Genomic DNA, 18,181 nt, shown 5'->3' on the forward strand with positions numbered 1-18,181 from the left:
TGGTGGCGCATGCCTGTAATCCCAGCTACTTGGGAGGCTGAGGCAGGAGAATCACTTTAACACAGGAAGCGGAGGTTGCAGTGAGCTGAGATTGCACCATTGCACTCCAGCCTGGGCAACAGGAGCAAAACTCCAACTCCAAAAAAAAAAAATGGCAAAAGACAGGCATCATTTACACCTCTGTACTCAGCCACACCTGAAGCAAACAAGATCTGTCTTTTCCATTTTCTTAAAGAATTTTTCTTTGCAAAATTATATGACTTATTTTTCTTAAGCAACTTTGAGATAAATGTTGTTACCTGCTCTTGGAAGAGGCCTAATACTTGCTATGTCTACTCGGAGTAGGATTGCTTGGGTTAGGCTATGTCCCTAGAGATGTCTTTTCTTCCCCCATGAAGCTTGTTATTACTAGGATCAATTATCTGGAGAGGAGGGAGACCCTCAGGTAGCAACTCAGGGTGAGGGGACAAGGCTGAGTATATGGAAGCTGCCATCCCTTTCTGGGTCTTAATGATGACAAGGCCAAATATTTGAGAATATGTACTTGCAGAAACAGACCTCAAGAAAGAAAGGAAAGAGCCCTGCAGTGGGTTAAAAACTGAAGATGAATAAGCTATGCAATATATGTTAGAGTATTTAGTTTCATGGTCCTACTCTTAGTACTTGCTGCCATTTTGTTACATTCTAACCTCCAGTAAAGCTTAATTGGGCATCACGTCAGCCTCAGTTGAACTAAATGGTATGCAAGGAAGAACTGTATGTCCATATATGGGACAAAGCACTGAAAGCAGGGCATTAGTTTTTGCCTTTCGAGGCCTGCACGTGATATAGTAAAAATAATCCCTGAGGAGAGTGTTTAGAGCTAGGAGTTGGGACTGTAAGGTCAACCTCCCCTATCAAGAAGAGATGCTCTCTCATTGACTACTTTGAAACATCTGGGTTTTATTTAATTAAGGAAGGCATAAATGTATCATGCCAATTATATGAAAGCATAAAATTAGACGTCTAAAGTAAAGAAAAAGATTAACATCCCAAATAAGAAAAACAGCAATGCTCAATCTCTTTTAATCTAAAAATCTATTAAGACTTCCTACCACACTTTCAGATTTGGGAAGAGACCGCAGTGAGCTAGTTAAGGGCAGAAGAAACAAGACATAGACACATTGATGCAAGTATAGATACACTGATAGAAGGGGGCTTCAGGGATTTTTGCTGGCAGGCAGGAAATCATTAGGAAGTTCCACTAAAGCTTGAACTTTGTGTCTTTTAGAAGACGTTTCACCCTTGTTACTTAGAAGCATGCCCAGCACATAGTAGGCCAAAATGTAAGGCTGGGGCTATTTAAATTCTTACTTCAAATTAGGATTGGGCCTAAGAGGCATAGACAGATTCTGAAGGTGGGACTCATGTGATCCAGCTGCAGAGATGAGGCAGAAGGAAAGCAGAGACCTCTAACCCAACTTGTTGGAAAAACAGCTGAAATTACTACGTTCAGTTTATAAACAATAATAGTCCAGTGATAAATTTTTAAAATCCCTGTGAGACTAAGAGAGCTGCCCATTTGCTCCTCTGGAACAGCAGCAAGTACAGTGAAGGGCTAGCACCACAGCTTTACGGAAGGAATGGCCTTTATTTTCCATTTCCAAACCTCATATTTTGCTTTCATTGAGTCAATTATTAATACATTTCTTAAAAATTTCCATGCGTTTGGCCGGGCGCGGTGGCTCAAGCCTGTAATCCCAGCACTTTGGGAGGCCAAGACGGGCGGATCACGAGGTCAGGAGATCGAGACCATCCTGGCTAACATGGTGAAACCCCGTCTCTACTAAAAAAAAATACAAAAAACTAGCCGGGCGAGGTGGCGGGCGCCTGTAGTCCCAGCCACTCGGGAGGCTGAGGCAGGAGAATGGCGTAAACCCAGGAGGCGGAGCTTGCAGTGAGCTGAGGTCCGGCCACTGCACTCCAGCCTGGGCGACAGAGCGAGACTCCGTCTCAAAAAAAAAAAAAGAAAAAAAGAAAAAAAAAAGTTCCATGCTTTTAAAGAGAGCTATTTTCCTCCTTAATTTTTTATACCAGCGGGAGATTGACCCATACAATATTACTGGTAGGTGGATGAACATTTGTCTTTCTTAACTTTTAATATTATCAAAAAGTAAAACTCGCAAAGAAACATTTCATTCTGAAACCAATGTTAGTGCTGCAAAAATAATTTTTTGGAACAATATCTTATGATACAGAAGATCTATGTCATCCAGGGAGCCTCACTGCAAACAATACAAATGGACTCTGCCTGATTTGGACAAAAAAGGATTTATTGAAAGGCTATTGGTTAGCCTGCACTGTCCAGGACAGCAAACGGGCTCAGAGGTTGTGCACCCAGAGATACAGCCAAAATCATATCACAAAGCTGGTCCTATGTGGACATTGCTGCTGCTGCCACTTAGCATCAGATATCACAGCTGGCCAGTTGACACTGTTGGCATTATGCATTGGATACTACTGTAGATGTGGCTGGCCATGCTATATTTAGAAACTAGACATGGCTGCTACAGTCACAAGCAGAAATGTTCCCTTCTCTCTTCTTATTTGCAAAATTAGCCCCCAATTTCAAAGTCCATGGGTTTGAGTCTAGAGTATATACCCATGTTGCATGGAGGACTGGAAAGTAAGTATCTAGCATTTTGGGCTTCTGGGGTGAATAGTGAGGTTTGACTTCCAGCAAGACTCAAAAGGTGGTGAGGAATTTCCCAAATAGAAGGAAGGGGAAAAAAAACCTAAAAACAGTGATCACTACAGTCCACACCTTTGACTGCCTAACTACATTTATTCTCTTCTTTATTTATCTTTACTTATGTGTCTACCTAATATGATGCAGATATATCCAAAACAGCAAAAAACACACTCAGCTGCTCTCCCAAGAGAAACCAATATGTAATCAGTTACTGCATCCAGCTTCAAGTCCAGAACTTTTGGATAATGATGTTCATTCATTTCCCAGTTCAATCATAATCCCATCTTGATATAAACTATGAATTACATTGTTCAAATTCATTACCACCACTTCATATAAAATAATGGACAGAAAGAAAATATAAAAGGAAAATTAGTTAAAATATAAATATGTGTCATATTTTACCAATTTAAAATACATTTTTCCAATAATCTATCATGTCTGAAATCAATCAATAGCATCTTATAATTGCTATCAACTGGGTGGCAATTGTGATGTAATTCTCATTGCCTTAGTAGTACCTTAACTGATTTTTTAGAAAAACTTTAGTGTATGCAGAAGAGTGACATGTGATGGAAATTTGTGTGTAAAACCCCAAAATCTCTCTCTCGAGGTATAAAATAAAAATTCTAAGTGAAAGCAAGCGCATCACATCATAGTTCAGTGGGAAGTGTTTTTCTTTCATAGAAATAAAGGTACATACATATGCCTTGGAGAGTCAATGAAATACAGTACATAATATGGAAAAAAAAGTGGGGGCAGATACCACAATATGTGTTTCTGCAATTGATTACAAATTGGCAGTTGCCATATAGCAACAAATTCCTTATTTCACCAGCCATCCCATGTTCCCTTTCCCTCCAGTCCACATCTTGGATTGTCAGTATTCTTTCCCTGGTGGAGTGACCTAGACTTTTATTACTAAGGGATCAGAGCCAAAAGGTAGTCCTGTTTATGTAAGGTTGCTGAAATAGTTCATTAAATTTTTACTGTAGACATGGCAGTGTGGAAGGTACCCCAGAGACCCTCTTTGTTCCACCCATACTCTTTCCTTCTAAACATTAGAAGCAACCCCATTTACTCTCTATAGACACAATCAATCATTTAATCCAATAGCGTAAACCATTTTTTCCTGCTTACCAAGTTATTAGAAGATATAAGCATGGTCAAATGGCAATCTCAGTTTCTTATTCAATGGAATACTGTTTCTCCTCTGGTGGATGCATCTTCTTTTTGAGGTAGTAAAACCTCTAAACCAGCAAGGTTCAGAATTACAGAAATGAGAAACAAATAATTTGCAAATGGATCATTATAAGTAATAATGAGTGACCCAGTCTTACTTCCACAGCTTGGTTTTTAGGATATATTGTGGCTATGAGGGAAAAAGAGCAACAGTTTTTGGTTGATATTTCAGAGCAGTGGCTCTCAAACTTTAATGTGCACCAATACTTTTTAGAGGGCCTGTTTAAACATCAGTTGCTGTGCCCACTCCAAGACTTCCTGATTCAGTAGTTCTAGGATGAGGCTAGATTATTTGCATTTCTCACAAGCACCCAAGTGATGCTTATGTTGCTGGTCTTGGGATCACCTTTTGAGAACTACTGGTTCAGAGAATATGTCACACTCTAAAGGACAGTGTCACAATTTTGCATTTTGTCTTATAGCTATTTGTCTATTTCTAGTTAATAAACATATGGTAAGTCATAAGCATAAGCTCTACTGGTTGTTTAATTAAAAATGGATGTTCAGATCAGAAGTAATGTGTACAAGATACCGTGATGGTGGGTAAGTAAGATGCCTTTATAATTTGTCATCTGAACTGGAGTGCTTTTGAGGGTGATGAGGGCTACTGATTATACCAGGACAACAGCAGTAAAATGGAACTGACTTGGGCAAACCAGATATGATCCCCCTTTGTACGAGGTATTTAGTATATGCAGGATGGTTGTACTAGCAAGTGTTAGACAGACATGTTAGGAGGCTGGGCGCAGAGTGGTTCATGCCTATAATCCCAGCACTTTGGGAGGCCGAGGTGGGCGGATCATCTCAGGTCAGGAGTTCGAGATCAGCCCAGCCAACAAGGTGAAACCCTATCTCTACTAAAAATACAAAAATTAGCCTGATGTGGTGGCACATGCCTGTAATTCCAGCTACTCGGGAGGCTGAGGCAGAAGAATTGCTTAAACCTGGGAGGTTGCAGTGAGCTGAGATCACGCCACTGCACTTCAGTCTAGGTGACAGAGCAAGACTCTGTCTCAAAAAAAAAAAAAAAAAGAAAGAAAGAAAAAGAAACGTTAGATAGGAAAATAAAATCCAAATCCAGAATAAGTAACCACTACAGTAAGGATGAATTTCTATCTCTTCTCTGATGAGAGATAGCCAATAAATTGACCTGCCTCCCTGTGGCTGAATGGCCTCCTGGGATATGATATCATGTCAGAGGTTCAAGATTTACTTCTGCTGCTATCTAGTTGGGCACTCAGCAGTGACAGCCAGCATTGGTGACGGAAAGTCCATATTGTTGAGCTTGTGCATACTCTGCATCCAAGTTGTTGTAGACACTTTTTTCGTGAGCCCATTGAGTGAGCCCCAGGATCAATGGCGAAGGAGACTGACTAACATTTACAGGGTGGATTATTTTGTCCACCGGCTTACTAAGCCTCCACAGGGTTTGTTGTTGTTGTTGTTAGCAGTTAAGATATTTTTGACTTCAAAAAAATAAAAACTTTGGACAGTTGATATAAACAATTAAGAATTTATTACTTCACATGTTAAAAAGTTCTCTAAGATACGGTGGCTCAAGAGGTAGTTGATTAGATAGCTCAACAATTTTATTAAGGATCCAGGTCCTTCCTATCTTTTCGCTTTGCCATCCTGAGCATATTACCTTAGCTTCTTTCATAGTCATAAGAAGACTAAGGTGCTTCAGGAGACACATCTTCACACTAACATCTAAAGGCAGAAAAGGGGACTATCTATTGTTTGCATTTTAGTAGATAAACCCCCATTGAACTAACCCCACAGCAGACTCCCTTCAATTTCTCATTGGCTAAAATGGGGTTGTATGGCCCTTTTTGAGGCTCACAAGGGGAATAGAATCACCATGATCACTTAGACTCACTGATTCATCTGCAAGGGTAGAGGTGTGGCCAGCCTTCTCTGGAGCATAGTCACGTGGAGGAACTTGGACACCTGTACAAATCTGAAGTTTTGTTCACAAAGAAGGGGTATAGCTATTGGATTGACAACCAATGTTGTCACATTTATATGAATCCCAAATGTCTTCATATGATAGTCCCATTTTGAGACCCATCCAGATACTTGTCACCAGTCCTCTGGTCTTTTTCTTTCCACTTCCATGAAAATCTGACCAAACTATTTGTTACTGTCCATCAGCATTTCTCTCTTTGCTAGAAAAATCAAGGATGATATACCACTCAAGCTCTGCATACTAGGATAATTTTCCTTCTCCACCTTCACTTTGGTGGGACTGAGTGGAACTGAGTAGCACTTCAGTAATCTATTTTGTACGTTTACTTTTAGTGATGCCAGCTTACTCTCAGAGCTATATGTAAACTATGCTAGTTTTCTTCAGTTAACTGGTAATAGAGAACTATTCATGAAGTCGTGATGGCTGGTGGAGAGGTGGCGGTGTGGCATGAGGATGAATGCCAGGAAGAAAAGTCATCAGTATGTGAAACTTGAGCTCTCAGGACATGCTCAGATGCACTCACGTATATACTATTTCCACTCAAATATGTGTGACTTTATAGCTGGGTAGATCAGATAACATTCACTTCATGGTAGGTAGCTTGTGTTTCATAGTCACCTGGTTTCTATCAGGGCCCAGTATTAAGCCAAGTGCTATTCCTTCAAAGAAGAATGAATGGCTACTCACTGAAGAAGTTACAGCTTTGCTCTAAAACCCTGACGTTCCTGCTGCAAACTTCATATTCAGTCTTTCTGCAGACTCATTTGATTTTTGAGCACCACTGGTCCCACTGGGTCCTAAGGGCCATATAAAAAAAGCTGCAGCCTCGACCAGCTGGAACCTTCCTCTGGGCCCTACTCAAAGCTGTCAGCCTTTCAGATCACTCAAGAAAAGGAGCTAAAGGGCATACAAAATGTGATATATGTTGCTTCTAAAATCCAGAGAACACCATCCATCATAGTACTTTTTTCTAGAGGTGAGAAATAAATTGTTCTTGACACTGAAAGGATAAATTCACGTCATGCAACACTGGATCCCAAGAAACATCACTGAATTATCATGAGATTTATTTCTACTTTCTGGCATGCATGGTCTTAATCTAAAATACTAGTCACTTTCTGTTCTCCAGAGTCATCATAATATTATCTTCAACACAGCCCTGGATGATGAGATGACAAAGTTCCTTTAGAGCAACTTATGGCACAGAGAATAGAGAAGTAACATAACTCTGAGTTGAAAATATAGTTCTACTGTTTTAGGTAAAGTCATACTACTTCTGATAGTATGTAAAACCCCATCTTTCTCTGTTTGTTGAAGCAGAAAAAAAAAAAAAAGATTGTCCAGATGAAAGCTGCAATCGATATCCCACAGTGTGTCTTGATTCATTGTGATAAGGAGACTACATTTGAAAGATCATATGTACTTGAAAGACAAGTTACCACTTGATTTAGCCTACAGTTATCCCCTGGAATTATCTAAGACTCATCCGTCTTTCTCACTGGCCAGCAGTTGAAGAATTAAGTGGAGATGTGATAGGAAGCACAATGACCTTCAGCTCTATGATTTCCCCAGGAATGTAGTGCAAAAAAAAAAAAAAAAATTACAGTAATTTTTTCAATGAAGTATAACAGAATACTTTTTGATTTACTATTTTGACAGTGAAGGTAACCCCCTGAGCTTTCACAAAGTCATTCTGAACCATGATAACTGTGTTAGACTCCATTCTATAGGTCAGAGGGTCAGTGTCAGAATTCTGTCATTTGCTGAGGTCATTTTTACTAATAATATGCCCAGAAACTGAAAATAATCCTAGCGAGGGTTCAGGGGCTTATTAGAATGCATTTGTGTTCAGTGCAGTGGACCATGCTAAGTATTTTAAATACAAAGAGTCTTAAGACAGAGAATTAAGTGCTTACAAAATCACTGGAAGGACTAGAGAGGCAAGTATCAGAACGGCACCATGGGCCGGATGCAGTGGCTCATGCCTATAATCCCAACACTTTGGGAGGCTGAGGTGGGAGGATCACTTTAGCCCAGGAGTTTGAGATCAGCCTGGGCAACATAGCAAGACCCCCATCTCTACAAAAAAATTAAGTAATTAGCCGAGCATGGTGGCACGTGCCTGAAGTTCCAGCTACTCAGGAGTCGGAGGTGGGAGGATCACTTGAGCCCAGGAGGTCAAAGCTGTAGTGAGCCGTGATCACACCACTGCATGTCAGACTGGACGACAGAGCAAGACCTTGCTTCAAAAAAAAAGACACCACCAGAACGACTGAGTTCAAGAACACATCACCAAAGCTATAGCCACTAATCCTGGAGGATTTTCCAATACTCAACTGAATTAGACCCCTGGTGGGCTGCTCATCTGTTTTTCCTTGTAAATCCATTATATGTAAAAGATTTCTGGAGATGTTTGAAGGATGTATTATTTTGAATGCCATGCCAGCTCTACTGCTACTACTATTATTAATATTATTATTATTATTTTTGAGATGGAGTCTTGCTCTGTCATGCAGGCTGGAGGAGTGCAATAGCATGATCTCGGCTCACTGCAACCTCGCCTCATGGGTTCAAGCGATTCTTCTGCCTCAGCCTCCTGAGTAGCGGAGACTACAGGCACGCACCACCACACCCGGCTAATTTTTGCATTTTTCATAGAGACAGGGTTTCACCGTGTTGGCCACGCTGGTCTTGAACTCTTGACCTCAAGTGATCTGCCTGCCTCAGCCTCCCAAAGTGCTGGGATTACAGGCGTGAGCCACCGTACCCGGGCTCTACTGCTGTAATTATAATGAGCATGCCCACCTTAAATTTGCCAGTTAGGTGCCATTACTTGCCCTTTTTCATCTTAGTGTCACTATTGAAATCAGGAGCCCTTTTCAACCACGGAGTATTCTCTTTTTACCCCAGCACATGAAAACCGCCAAAGTGCCTTTTAAGATACCTATGTAATTCTTGAGCCCCTGGTATAAAAAAGGTTTCTCAATTGGGGTTTCTATTAGGAAGGAGGAAGAGAAAAGGTCCATATGATGGAACATCTATTGAAGCTAAAAATGTTCTCTCTCACCCAGTAGGCAGAGAAGAATAACAGTAATATAGCATTTTTAGGGCTAATGCTCAATCTTGGAAACAAATGCATTAATATTTTGCTTTATATTTACTCTCCACAGATAGCTCTGCTTTGGCATAATAGGGCTTTTACTTTCTGGTGGAAACTCTATTCTTTTTTTTTTTTTTTTTTTGAGACAAAGTCTCACTGTCTTGCCCAGGTTGGAGTGCAGTGGCACGATCTCGGCTCACTGCAAGCTCCACTGACCCCGGGTTCATGCCATTCTCCTGCCTCAGCCTCCCAAGGAGCTGGGACTACAGGCGCCTGCCACCACGCCCGGCTAATTTTTTTTGTATTTTTAGTAGAGACGGGGTTTCACCGTGTTCACCAGGATGGTCTCGATCTCCTGACCTCGTGATCCACCCACCTCAGCCTCCCAAAGTGCTGGGATTACAGGCGTGAGCCACCGCGCCCGGCCCGTCTTTTTTTTTTTTTTTTTTAATCATTCACTATGACTAGTTGGATATATACCTACAAAATGACTACCTCTTATTTACTTAAATTTTAAAAATTTTGGCTGGACACAGTGGCTCACGCCTATAATACCAGCACTTTGGGAGGCTGAGGTAGGAAGATTGCTTGAGCTCAGGAGTTCAAGACTAGCCTTGGCAACACAGGGAGACCCCATCTATACAAAATATTTTTAAATTAGCCAGGTGTGGTGATACACGCCTGTGGTCCCAGCTACTCAGAAAATTGAGGTGGGAAGATCACTTGCGCCTGGGAAGTCAAGGATGCAGTGAGCCGTGATTGCACCACTGCACCCCAGCTTGGGTAACAGAGGGAGACCCCATCTCAAAAAGAAAAACAATTAATTGCAATTTTAGTTACAAAGTAGTTGAAATGAAACAAGTGGGAGAAAAAAGTAATGTGTGCATTTCTTTATGTAGACCTTTTGATAAAACCTACACTTTCTAAAACAAGTTAACATTTTTCAAATGTGGTGAATTAAAAAGAGTCACAAAATTGTTTACAACTTTTTTCATCAAGAGCTAGAGTTGGCCGGGTGTGGTGACTCACGCCTGTAATCCCAACACTTTGGGAGGCCAAGGCAGATGGATCACGAAGTCAGGAGACCGAGATCATCCTGGCTAACATGGTGAAACACCGTCTCTACTAAAAGTACAAAAAAATTACCCGGGCATGGTGGCAGGCGCCTGTAGTCCCAGCTACTCGGGAGGCTGAGGCAGGAGAGTGGCATGAACGCAGGAGGCGGAGCTTGCAGTGAGCCTAGATCGTACCACTGCACTCCAGCCTGGGCGACAGAGCCAGACTCCGTCTCAAAAAAAAAAAAAAAAAAAAAAAAAAAAAAAAAAAAAGAGCTGGAGTTTATTTTACCACCCCTTAAATTTGAGCTGTCCTTATAACTTGCTTTTACCAATAGAATGCAGAAGTGACGATTTGTGACTTCTGAACAAGACCTCAAGAAAACCTAGCAAAACAAATAAATCAGTTTTTTGGGGGGGATGGGGGGAGAGGGTTAATTTGTTATTTCTGCAGTTCTTTGTTTTATTTATTTGCTTATGTATTTTTCTTTTCTTTTTGTCTTTTTTGAACAAATACATTGTTATTTTAAGCCACTAAGTTTTGAGGTAGTCTTTATGCAGTAATAAAAAACTGATATACTAACCCTTTCATAAGGATTCATGTGCTATCATTTTACTGGAATTTGGGGAAGAAGCCAACTAAAAAGCGTGTTGTTATTCAACCACACTTAATTAAAAATCAAACATTATAGATAAAAGTTTTTTGAACTCCTAGCCTCAAGTGAGCCTCCCACCCAGCCTTCCAAAGTGCTGGAACTACAGGCATAAGCCACCAGGCCCCACCAGATAACTTTTTCAAAGAGGAATAACTTTAAAACTCAGTCCTATTTTATATGCAGAAAAACAGAAATAGCATATAATCTCTATGGGAGTGAAATATAAGAATGTAACTCCTTGCATCCCTGTAAAATATAATGCGATGACTCAGAGCAGGGACTGGGAAAATGCTATTCCACTCCTGCTTACTGCAAATGCTTTATGAGCGCCTACCACATGCTCTTGTATTATAATATCTGGTAGGCACTTTCGGGTGAGGGTTGTGTGGGGAAATGAAAGTGAAGATGGGGAGGTGAAAGCTCCATTAATAAAATAAAATCCTTAACCAATTAAAATTTTAAAAATGTATTTAATGTTATCTGTATCTCATCATTCTTAATATGTACATCATATTCTAATGACCATGTATTATTAGATAACACGTCTATAATTCATGAATAAAAATGTATCTCTGCTGAGCAAATGCTCAAAAATTATTTATACGCATATGTGAATGATCAAAAAATATAGAGGATGGACTAGGAAACATGGTGGCCCTTTTAAGAGACAAATATAGAAGCAAACTATACCTGTCACATAATATAAATAAACACACACATGCCTACAAGATATTGTGTAACTGGCATGGCAAAGTCACTGGGAAAGGCATACCTACCTGTAATTATTGACCTACTCTGGGCTATGACATTATACCAAGCTCTTTGGAGGAATCAAAGATGAAATTAGAAGTTTTCTTGACTAACATCCAATTCTTCTGGAATTTCCTTTTTGGGGCATGTTATTTTAGGGTCATTCTAAGGGTTCATGCCTATAATAAAATACCATAAAAATATCCCTGGAGCTACCCTGCCTACTGGTTCATTTTCTGAGTGGACTCAACAGACTGGTGGCTTGGGGTTTGTTCTGGGCCCCTTGCCTCAGGAGCACTCTGGTGTGACCTCACATACCACAAAAGAGCCTAGTGGGGTTTTTTTGTTTTATTTTGTTTTGTTTTTTTGTTTTGAGACAAAGTCTTGCGCTGTCGCCCAGGTTGGAGTGCAGTGGCTTGATCTCCGCTCACTGCAACCTCCACCTCCTGGGTTCAAGTGATTCTCCTGCCTCAGCCTCCCGAGTAGCTGGGACTACAGGCGCCTGCCACTACGCCCAACTAATTTTTGTATTTTTAGTAGAGACAGGGTTTCACCACCTTGGCCAGGCTGGTCTCCAACTCCTGACCTCAAGTGATCCTCCCGCCTCAGCCTCCCAAAGTGCTGGGATTATAGGCTTGAGCCACCATGCCCTGCCAGAAGAGCCTAGTTTTAAGCAAGAGTTCATGGCACTGGGGCATTTTATTCCTCCATTTGCCTAGCAGCTTCCACTGCAGATGTTTTCTTACCCTTCTGGCTATTTTCACCTTTCTTTCAGTGGCTTTTTTCCCCCATTTTTTAAAATTCGCAGTCTTCCTGTTTCTAAGTATTTACCACATTTCTGTTCATGCTTTTTCCCTGACTTTTATTTTTCACCCATTCTTAGCCCTCTCTCCCAACCACATCTGTTTTACTCCCTTTCATTTTCCCCCCCATTCCTTTATTCCCTGCTGTCCTGTTTTTCTTTCTTCAATTCAGAACATCAGCCAGAAGCTTCCCTGTTGCTAAGTAACTATGTCACCCACACACCCCTTTCCATTCTCAACTTATTTCTTCTGTTTTAATAAACTCATGGGGCCGAATGGCCTCTAAAAGAAAATGAGAGGCGCTGCTGTCTTCTCTTCATGCAGCAGAGATGCATACCCTCTCATATCCTGCCTTTTCTTATTAGATTTTGACTTCTTGTTTTATTGATAATTGCCCCAGACTGTGAGATAACACTAAATAAGCACAAAATATCCTTTTGGGCTAAGACAATTTGCAGAAGGGAGGAAGAGATATCATTTCTGCAGAAGGAACAATGAAAATGTTAAAAATATACTTACAAGGGCAGTTCAATGAGCATGGGCTCATCGAGGGGTATTTGCCTTGACCCCAGAATCAAATCCAGCCCTCCCTAGTGAAAGGTTTCTATTAGGGATCAAGTTAGCTAGCAAGTCCCTCTTAACATATCCTTATATTGGTGAGTTGGGAGGAAGCTACTAATGGTGTGGTAAGTGTGATTTGCACAAAATGAAGGATAAAACAATACAAGAAATCATTATGTGGTTTTCCAAATCTCAATCCTTTTCCAGACATCAATCTGACATGGCACTTGTGCCAAAGGCATAATTGGAGGTGTGTTAGCTCTTCTCACAACATGTTCTTGAGGGATTCCAAGTCTTCTGGTACATTTTAATAATTTAATGGGAATGGTAACTCCATATGTCCAAACACTAGGGCAGAGTAAGAGATACCAGATTTGAAAAAAATCTTTTCACCCTTGCAATACCATAAATAATTTCCTTCCCTGGTGTGAATTCTTTCTCTGTCCTCTTGCATTTATGCAATGCCTGGGAGGCCTTTCCTGCTAAGTCCGCCCCCACATTGTTGCTCTCAGCTTTTTGCCCACAGTGAGCACTGTGCTAATTGGGTAGCTTGGAGAGCTGCTTCTTAAGAAGTATCACAGCCTTCCATGTAGGTGTGTGTCCCGGCTCCTCAGGTAGTGCTCTCTGTCAGGGAAGGGCTTGTATCCAGCATGTAATGAATACTCTGTAAGTTGCCTTAAATTTAACCACAGAACACAGACACTCTGACAAGGGGATTATTTTTAGTTTCATTTTCTAGATAGAAGAACAGTGGTTTTCTTCATATTAAAGTCTAAGTTCATCAATCAAAGTGCCAGAAATGAAGCTTATGCATTTCCATCCCTGTCCTGAAATGCAGATGGAGCATTTCAGTAGAGGGAAATTTCAAAAGTTTTTTTGTCAAGACCTGTTGATATTCTGAAAGCAGAAACCCTATAAGACTAAAACCCACTCTAAGGTATTCTAAGAATGCCTCGCCAGAACTAGAATTGGCAAGCTACTAGTTTTCCTTCTAGAATCGAGCTCCTTCGAGATGTTAGGTCTTCTGAAAGTTTCAGAAAGTTTTAATATAATTTCAACTTTTATCTTAGGGTAACCGCAACTGATGAAACATACATTTGAACCTCCTGGAAGTTTTATTTTATGTACCACTTACTTTAAATTATACAAAACCTTCACTGTCTTCCAGTATTCACTTCTCTTTTAACTTTTCTTCTCTCCACTTGAGATATCAGGCAACACCACCATGTCATATTTTCTTTTCTTACATTTTTGAACATCTAAATCCTTTTTTCCTTTCCATCCTCCTCACCAATGTGGTCTAGTCTTATAGGGAACTTTTCTCTCCAATCACAGTCCCCTCCTCTTCCACTTCTCACTTAGCTACTCTTCCCACACCCCAAAAAGACTCTCGCTTTGTGATTCCAGTCCTGGAATTCTTTCCCTATTAGTGTCTTCCTCACTTCACTGCTTCCCTACCCCACGGAGCTCTCACGAGCCATCCCTTTAACCACTCTCTTCACTGTCTCAGTTCCCTTGCCCTTCATTGGCCTGGCAACTCCCCAACCTTGAATGAGTTAATCTTCATGTCTCCCTGTCTGAGCCCAGGCTGTCTCTGCTGGAGAGAGATCACAACTCTGCCATGGATGCCATTCCAACTCTGTGATCCCAAGTACTGGTCCCTCCAGGCTGGTCCCAGCAGTCCTCCTGTGTTTCCTTCTCATATTCCTCCTCATCTGCTTTCTTTTTTTTTTTTCTTTTTTGAGACAGGTTCTTACTCTGTCACCCAGACTGGCACGATCTCAGCTCATTGCAGCCTCAACTTCCCAGGCTCAGATGATCCTCCCACCACCTCAGCCTCCCTAGCAGCTGGGACTACAGGTGTGCGCCACCATGCCCGGCTAATTTTTGTATTTTTTGTAGAGATAAAATTTTGCCATGTTGCCCAGGATGGAATCAAACTCCTGGGCTCAAGCGATCCTCCCACCTCGGCCTCCCAAAGTGCTGGGATTATAGCCATGATCCACTGCACCCAGTCTTAACTCATTCTTTTTAGCTCCACATTCTATTCTACAATAAGGAAGCACCATAACTTACTAAACTACTTTCTTTTTATTAAACTTCATCTTTTGTCATTACAAAGAATGTGCTAATGAGATGCTTATACATTTATTTTTGTTTATATATCTAAGTATTTCTGTAGGATACATAGAATTTTTAGGTAAAGTGGCTTGAAATTTTTAGATATAGGAGTTGTTTTTTGCTTGTAAATATATTTAAATATGTGCAAACTTTTATGTATTAAAATAGGCAAAATACATAAAACCTTAATTCACAGAACAGCAAATCTGAACCAACGAACATATATATAAATACTCAAGCTCACTTATAGCCAGGAAAATAAAAATTAAATTAGCAATATCACTTTATAGCTACTAAACTGGCAAAAATCTAAAAGACCAATACAACCTGTTACTGGTGGAAATATGGGAGAAAGAGTTGCTTTTGTTTTTTGTTTTTGTTTTTTGGGGGGGAAATAATCTGGCAACCTCTACTAAAATTTAAAAACATATATAGACTTCAGCTGACAAACCTACTAACTCTTAGAGTTCAATCCTATAAAAGAGAAGTCCAAAAGGTTGGAATATGTAGACAAAGATATCTTTGGGAATATTCATTTCTTCCTGCAAATATTTATTAAGTTCTGACTATATTGCCATCACTTCACAGATGAACAAGGCACAGGCCCTGCCCTTAAGTTACTCACAGCCTATCTGGAGACAGATGAGTACACAAGCAACTGGAGTTCATGAGCGAGGTGTCTAGAAGCAATCTGGGCCTGGGATGAAAGGCTGCAAAGACCTCACTGAAAAACAAATTTGCAAGACTAAAATACAACATGCTTCTGAGGCCTTGGATTAAGTTGTGTGGTCCAGGATAATTGAACAGAGTAAAGATACCTGGATATAGGGAAAAGATAACCCATAAACTTTTCCCGAAACAAAATTATGTTAATAAAAGTCACAGGTACTCTAATTACTCTGGTGGCAGTGGAGATAGAATATGAGATACACGGCCGGGCGCGGTGGCTCAAGCCTGTAATCCCAGCACTTTGGGAGGCCGAGACGGGTGGATCACGAGGTCAGGAGATCGAGACCATCCTGGCTAACACAGTGAAACCCCGTCTCTACTAAAAAATACAAAAAACTAGCCGGGCGAGGTGGCGGGCGCCTGTAGTCCCAGCTACTCGGGAGGCTGAGGCAGGAGAATGGCGTAAAACCCGGGAGGCGGAGCTTGCAGTGAGCCGAGATCTGGCCACTGCACTCCAGCCTGGGCGATAGAGCAAGACTCCGCCTCAAAAAAAAAAAAAAAAAAAAAGAATATGAGATACACAATGAAAAAAGAACTTACTTTTTGGGAAGAGAATTAAAAGAGTCTATTATGAAATGGTAGCCAAAATGCTGTTTTTCTCATATACCTGGCACAGAACATACTCTTGAAAGCTATGTGTTGAATCAATAAAGTATGACATGGGAACAGCATATGAAAAGGTTTAGCTCAGATAAACTTGAATTCAGTCAATAATCTCACCTATTTAAGATTTTTTCCTTGAATAGACTTTTTTCCTTCCTTCCTTCCTTCCTCCCTTCCTTTTCCCCACCATTTTTCAGGAGAAAGAAATACTCTGGTCAAATAGGCGTTCTAAATCCTGTTAACCTCACTTTAACCCTGTTATTTCACCATTTAATGACAAGGCAAAACCATCAGCTCTTACATCATGAACTTTAAATGCCAAAAACAGTGTTGAGCAATTTTTAAAACATGAATGTTATATAGAAAAAGAATGACTAACACTAAAACCAAACAAACAAAACAGACAGTTCATTAGAAACTGGTAATATAGAATAGCCCTGATGTTGTGCCTAACAGATCTCGGAAAGGGATTGACAGCCTAAGGAGAAACAAGAGCAGCACATCTAGATGAAGGCACATTTTCTCCCCAACTGCTGTCGTTAAAGGAAAAACCATGAGCATGAGTTCTTGTATGGGAGGGTAGCGACCTCCATGAAATCATGAGAACATTCCTGGAGTCTAAGTGCTGTCTGGCTTTGCTCCCACATCAACAGCAAAACAACTGCATAGCAACCTACATTTGCCCATTTCCTCACTCATTAATGTCTGTCCAGAGGAAACACCCCTGCCAGTCCCTGTCTGCTTTGTAAAGTATGTCAAACAAGAGTTGAGCGCGTACGCCAGATTGGGGAGCGACACATGCTGGCATTTCCCAGCGCATGCGGCTCCCCACTCGGCTTTCTGGAGCACTGCCTTTTGGCGACAGAGCAGCTAGAGCTCCTCTCCCCTCCCCCATTTCCTCTCATAAAGATAACCGGTAACAACAATTGGCGTGTGTGTGTGTGTGTGTGTGTGTGTGTGTGAGCTCCCAGTTGGCCAAATACCCTTTACATCCAGTGATCTGTTTTATGAATAATAGGAAAGAGTTTCCAGCTTATTTTCTGCATTCTCAGGAGTACGCAGAGCTCACAGTAAATGCAAAGTAACAATCACTTCTAAAACAAAGAAAAAAGCACTCTAAATTCTGCTCTGCAAAGACCATTTGCCATCTGTTCCTTTCCGCCTGACAGGGCTGCTTATCAGGACTCCAGCAAGGACACCATCATCGCAATCTCGATCGGAGTACTTTTCCTCTGTGGCAGGGGGTGTTTCCTTGAACTTTCCCGTCTGCTTCTAAGCAAGAGGTATAAAATATTATCTATAAAATAAGACTAGCAAGTGACTCACAGTGAATAAAAATAAATCAGGGTGCAGTTTGTCATCATCTTTAAGAGAAAAAAAAAGGAAAATGCTCCACAATTGGAGAAACAACTCACTTTTTCAAACCTCCTCAAGGAACATCTTCAAATGATAGGCAGGAAATGGGTATGTGGGGGTTAAGTTAAGCTCAAGTAAACTCAAGTGGCAAGAGCATGATCCAGCCCCATCATGCATATTCATAAGAGGCAACCTGAGCTTCCGTGTAAAACCACAGTGTGACTGTGTTTCCTGCACACACTTTGCATCCCACACAGCCCAGACACGCTGCAGCACTGGAGAGGCCCAATGCCTTGCTTTATAACATGGCTCAGAGGCACCATAATTGTTCACTGACAACTTAACCTACACATTGACCAGATGTTTTCCATAGGCCTTATGACAGCTCAAGAAGTATCTGTCAGGATGGAGTTTGGAAGTCATCATTGTGCAAGTGTGAATCTCAAGGCTTTGGCTACTAAGAAGCAAAAATGGAATATGGTTATTTGTTTTCAGTAAAGTGTTG

General features: G+C 40.9%; 1 protein-coding gene across 2 annotated transcripts in view; it reads right to left on the reverse strand.

Annotated features, from left to right (window-relative positions):
• Positions 1 to 17,785, reverse strand: part of CEP85L (centrosomal protein 85 like) — a 247,426-nt gene extending 229,641 nt beyond the window's left edge. The window contains exon 1 of one of the 2 annotated variants that reach the window (XM_033234407.1): positions 17,736 to 17,785. The gene's annotated coding sequence lies outside the window, so the exon portion shown is untranslated. The remainder of the gene's footprint in view (positions 1 to 17,735) is intronic. The other variant, XM_033234409.1, reaches the window with a different exon arrangement.
• Positions 17,786 to 18,181: the final 396 nt, after the last annotated feature.

This window comes from Trachypithecus francoisi, unplaced genomic scaffold, assembly GCF_009764315.1.
Source record: "Trachypithecus francoisi isolate TF-2019V2 unplaced genomic scaffold, Tfra_2.0 Lachesis_group15, whole genome shotgun sequence".
NCBI classification, from domain to species: domain Eukaryota; kingdom Metazoa; phylum Chordata; class Mammalia; order Primates; family Cercopithecidae; genus Trachypithecus; species Trachypithecus francoisi.